Source organism: Lactuca sativa, chromosome 4 (assembly GCF_002870075.4).
Source record: "Lactuca sativa cultivar Salinas chromosome 4, Lsat_Salinas_v11, whole genome shotgun sequence".
Taxonomy (NCBI): domain Eukaryota; kingdom Viridiplantae; phylum Streptophyta; class Magnoliopsida; order Asterales; family Asteraceae; genus Lactuca; species Lactuca sativa.
Window position 1 is genome coordinate 279,892,725 of NC_056626.2, and position 5,939 is coordinate 279,898,663.

Genomic DNA, 5,939 nt, shown 5'->3' on the forward strand with positions numbered 1-5,939 from the left:
ACGTTAGACCTAATATACTTTCGAATATCCAATCCTATCCTAAGGTCGAATCAAACATTCTCAGGCTATAAGATCTTGATTATGCACAGCTGTTATGTATACACTAACCACATACAGTTATGATGTCAATTCCATATACAAGAAACCCTATGCTAGTAGGTATACTATAATCAGGCAAGTCTACCATGTGATTCCTGAAGATTCCTAGCCTAGCACTAGCATGCTGTTCTATCATATCATGATATCAAATAACTGTATGGTATTTTAGGGTTTACTTACAGGCTCTGGCTGATCATACCCTCTATATCCTCCATCCTTTACTTTGAAAACCATTTTAGAATTTATTCCTAAAATTTCCCTTGATTTGAGACTGGGTTTACATGTGTGTTTCCCCCAATTCACTCAAACCATGGCTCTGATACCAACTTGTAACATCCATAAATTTTACGCTAAATTTAAACTTTCCAATCACAAATAAAACCAAATAGTATTTGTTTACAAAATGTTTTCAATCATTATTCATTAGAGTGTCCCAATAACCAGATCATAAGGATGAGGAGCAGTACGGTCACACCTTCGCCTTGCCATGATCTCCTAAAGTACCTGAAACATTAAACTGAAAAATGTAAGTCCAAGGGCTTAGTGAGCTACCCCCAAAATACCAATACCACACCGATAATACCATATCAACAACAGACAAACAACAACATGCATATTGGGCCATCGGCCTGACTGGACCGCCTTGCAGGGCCTACAGTCTATCTGAATCTGTATCGAGCCTTCGGCATAACTGGACCGCCACGTGGGCCTACAGTCTCCCCGGACCACTCATAGGGTGTGTTGGCCTTCAGCACAAAGCAGGACCGCCTCAACCCAAACAACAAGCAAATAACCATGTGCGCATAACTAGCATATATTGTCATATACAAACATCAACATATCTATCTCACTGATCATCAATCATAACAATCTCTCATAACTAGAGCATCGACCTAGCAGGTCACTATCATACCAATCCCTACGGATTATAAGAGCATAACATATTGTCTATCCTGATTCCGATCTAACAGATCATAACCATAGGTAGCATACCATAACAATAACAACTAAAGGACCGGCCTTAGTGCCTTAGACCCTATTGATATAGTGAGGATAACTCACCTTGCAGATGTCGAATCGGCAGATAAACTTCAACCCTCGGATCACATCCATAAACTCCACCACCTATTACCATAGCATAATCATACCCATAAGTTCCCAACCTTTCAAGGTATCCTATAAGCCAACTAATCAAACCCTGATCAAAGTCAAAGCCATTAGTCAAGGTCAACAGTCCATGTTGACCCTAACTTGCCGAGTACCCTCAGCTACTCGCCGAGTTCCTTGAAGTACATTTCCAATCGCCAAGTCACCGGACTGACTCATCGATTTCCTTCGTTTTATGATCAAAACCCTAAGGAAACTTGTCAAGTTTCCTTCTTGCAACTTGATAGTACACACGCATACATAAATTGGGGAAACCTCAACCGACTCGCTGATTTGTTCATCCAACTCATCGAGTCTACATAAATCTTCATCGGACTCGCCGAGTTGTTCATCTAGATCGTCAGGTCCAGGCTCATCTTCATGAGACTCGTCGAGTCAAACTTGTGACTCGCCGAGTTCCTTCAGTCCTTAAGCCATACAGACTCTTTTAAGCCATGCAGTGTCTCCAAATTACAGATCCAAGCTTCTAAGGCATTGTTTTCACGTAAAGTTGCAAACTTTAGGTGCATGCATAGCTAGAAAGGCTCTAAATGTCAAATCCAAGCTCATAATGGGGTTTCTTACTCAAAGAGGCTTCATACATGACCAAATTCGGAGCTTTATGACTCTAGAACCCAATAAGGGTCCATATCTGAATTTACAACTTTAGATCTAGCTCATATCCCACATTATCATCTCAACCAAACCATAAAAACCCTAATCTCAACCAAAAGAGGTCTAGAAGGAAAATGAAGTAAATGTGACGACTTGATACCTCCAAATGATGCTATATGAGGTAGATTTATGATTTCCCACACTTCCTTGCCCCTAGCCTTTTGTCCTCCAAGCTCTTCTTCTCAAAAGATCTCCTCTCCAAAGCTTTAGACACACAAGAAGGAAACACCACACGAATTAGGGTTTTCTGAGCTCTCAATGGTCTGCAAAGAGGCCAAAGGAGGCTTATGCTTCCTTAAATAGGGTGCAAAACCCCGGGATTTAGGGTTTCATCTGTCACCTCCTACTCGTTGAGTCCCTTCATGGACTCGGCGAGTAGGCCACTAAATACGCATCCCCAACCTGCTGCTACTCAGCAAGTAGGACAACCAACTCGTCGAGTAGACCTCAAAATCAAAGAAATTCATATTTAAACAATACCTGAGAATCGGGGTGTTACAATGGGCGTTAAATGAGTAATAATTTTCCCACTTCTAGTAGTAATGGTTTGGATGTGAGATCCTCTCGAGTTTTGTTCGGTGTTCCTTGGAAGTCCTCTCATAGGCCTTTCATTGAATTGCTTAGCTAGTTGCCCGAGTTGTTGTTCTATGTTGAGGATTGAAGCTTCTTGATTTCTAAATAGTGCTTGCTAGTTTTTCATCATCTCTTGTTGTTCCTTCAGCATTACTTGTTGCTCTTTCATCATTATTTGGTGTTCTTTAATTGCTGCTTCAGTTCCCTAGTGCCTTTTTTTAGATGCGGTTGCAAATCGGGTAAGCATTGTCTCAAAATTAGATTTATTTTCAACTGGTGGTTCCTCTCTTTGATAAAAGCCTCTCCCTTTTTGTTCAAACTTTTCTTCCATGGCCTTTTTATATTCATCATAGGGTAACAACTTTTTCTTAGGCTTTCTCCATTCTTCATCAAAACGATCACCGCTCGAGTAGCAAGTTTGAACCTTTCGGTTTCCATTCTCATCAAGGTCACAATCTTTAGTCAAATGTGGCCCGTTACAGTTTTCACACCCAACCTAAATAGCATGGATTTTTTGATCCATTTTAGTCATTCTTCTATTCATGTTTTTTAACATTGCCAATACGGCCGATATATCTTCCGAGTCAGCATTAGTAGATCCCCTCATTACATCATTCCTCGGATTATGGTATTCTCTAGAGTGCTTAGAGAATTATTTAATGAGCTCCTTAATTTCTGGCGGATTTTTCTTAGTCAAGGGGCCTTGAGAGTCAAGAAGTTATCTAGTGGTGATGTTTACCTCATCATAAAAGATCAACACTTCTTGTTGCATATTGAGGTCGTTTTGGGGGCAATTCCTAAGTAGACTCTTATAGCGTTCCCATGCTTTATATAGCAACTCTCCTATTTGTTGTTCAAAATTGGCAATGGCCTTTTTGAGCTTAGCCACCTTGGATGGTGGGAAAAATTGTTCCAAAAACGATTCACGCATCTTTGCCCATGTCGTTATCGTGCCCGGTGGAAGTGCCTTCAGTCAATCCTTCGCATCTCCCATGAAAGTGACAGGGAGCATCCTCAACAACACCATTTCTCTTGGAACATTTGGAATGTTAAAGTAGTCGGTGATGTCATTGACTTCATTTAGATGCTTATAAGCATCTTCGTGATCCTTTCTAGTGAAAGGAATCTCCTTTAGTGCAATAAGGATGTGCCCCTTAAGTTCAAATGTGGCAGTAGCGGGTATGGTGGGGTGCATCAGACCCGATCCGGTATCGTCTTGAACTCTCTTTTTGTACGCCTAAATCAAGCGGTCGGCAATGTTCGCCATGGTGTTGTCAGGTTCTTTGTTTAACTCGCTTTTTGTTTCAAATTCGGTTTCGCTTCCTTCTTTTTCAGTTTCGTACTCGGTGTCTTCCTTCGTTGGATTATTGTTTGTATCTTCGTCCTTTAGTGTTTTGCTAGATGCTCCTACTTTTCCCTTTTTCTTGCCAAAAACCGACTTGAGATTCTTAAAAGGTGACTTCTTTGGCGTATCGGATTCTCCTACAGTTTTGTCTTTGTTTTTGCGAAAAGTGGATTCCAGGCTTCAAGTGGCGGAATCAAATATTACTTTCATCCATGGGTCATAAACGAACTACAAATAAACAAAGGAAATGTGTCAAAAGAACAAAAACAAAAAATAAAGTTCTATTGTTACGATTCCACGGTGTGGGAAAATTACCACGCCGTGGTGAGTCATAAAGAAATAAAACCTAAATAAAAGTAAAAGTAACTAAACAGTAAATAATCCTAATAAAATAGCATATTTAAAGTAACTAAAACTGAACCGTTCCCCGGCAACGGCGCCAAAAACTTGATGTGTATTTAATGTGTATATGTATTTATTCAAGTTTTAGTTTTATAAAACTAATGTTTCTTTCACTAGACTAATAAACACACTAGGCAGTGTACCTAATCATGTAATAGTATAGCTATGGTAAGAACAAGTGTCGAACTCAAGGAACGGTGTAATAGTTGACTTTATTTTACTACCACTACTAGAAAAATGGCCTTTTACGACACTCATTGCGTGTCGTAAAACGCTCAGACGACGCGCAAATGCGTGTCAAGGAAGGCCCTGTCATAAAGAGAGACGACGCGCTTTTGCGCGTCGTCTATAGACGACGCGCATTTACGATGCGCATTTATGACGCGCATTTACGACGCGCGGTTATGACACGCATTGCGTATCAAGGAAGGCCCTGTCATAAAGGTAGACGACAGGCATTTGCGTGTCGTAACCTTACGACGCGCGTGTTTATGACACGCAATGCGTATCAAGGAAGCCCCTGTCAAGAAAGGCCATGTCATAAATGAAGACGACACACATTTTTGCGTATCATAATTTTAAATGTTTAAAAAAATATTATTTATAGATTTACTTATTTTCAAATTAAATTTGTATTTAATGTTTCATAATAGAAAATAAAATATCATATACAAAAAATAGAATCCTTTGCATAAATTTAATGTCATACAAATAATCGTTCCATGGAAAGATAAAACAAATCAATAGAAGTTGTAACAAAAATTTACAAACGAATTAGATACAAAAAATACAATCCATTGCCCCTTTGCTTATTCAAGATCAACCTGCAAGTAGCTAACTAATCTCTACAAATTCACCCTTGTTTCTAATCATTTTCTTAAATACTTTACAAACATAATTCATCCATAGTACCTGAACTATAGTTGCAGCCTTGCTTCTTCTTCTTCTTCTGAACTCATCTCTTGCAACCATTGCTCTAAGCCTAGTCTGAATAGATACAACAACTCCTTGTCAATTATGTGAAAAATACAACCGGAGAGTGGTGTACCTTCATAATAGCAATAACTAACGAAGCAGGAATGAAAGAAAAGGCAATACTCACAAATACAAACATTTCTTCTTTAGTTCTTCACATTCTTGCACTGCCTCATAAGCTTTACCATCCTGCATCAATGTAAAATAAAGGCATTAAATGTTAAATCTATTGTGAAAATCTATAATATATAAGAAAGGAAATCAAATAATTACCTTACAGTGTGACCTTGCCAAATTAATTGAAATCAAATTAATTGATAAATCAAATTATACGATATAGTTTTCGAATGTGTATTAAATGGAATGTTCTAAACCATTTAAAAGAATAAAAAAATTAGAGTAATTTATTAGTTACCTTCTTTTTACTGAAGGTGTTGCTAAGCTTATTCACCCCACTTTTAACCTAGGAAACAAATTTCATCGTAAGTTTAAGTTCCATTGCATATGAAGGAATGTAAAAAAAAAAATGTAATTTACCTTAGGAGTTCTTGTAGGTGTTAGATGGAATTTGGGTGTGGAATGAGCAATAGGAACAATTTTTTTGGTTTCATTTGTATCCGCCTTTTGTAACGACCATTAGTAAATTAATTTTAAAGAAATCCAAAAATCATAAAAAAAAAAAATCATTTGTTTCCACATCAAAATGCAACGTACGTGCATTTTC

At 38.3% G+C, this 5,939-nt stretch overlaps 1 non-coding gene across 1 annotated transcript; it reads left to right on the forward strand.

Moving 5' to 3' along the window:
• The first annotated feature begins 3,269 nt into the window (after positions 1–3,269).
• LOC111888620 (small nucleolar RNA R71) lies at positions 3,270–3,376 on the forward strand. Its single transcript, XR_002849265.1, has one exon. It is a non-coding gene; the product is annotated as a small nucleolar RNA R71 (small nucleolar RNA).
• The last annotated feature ends 2,563 nt before the right edge of the window (positions 3,377–5,939 follow it).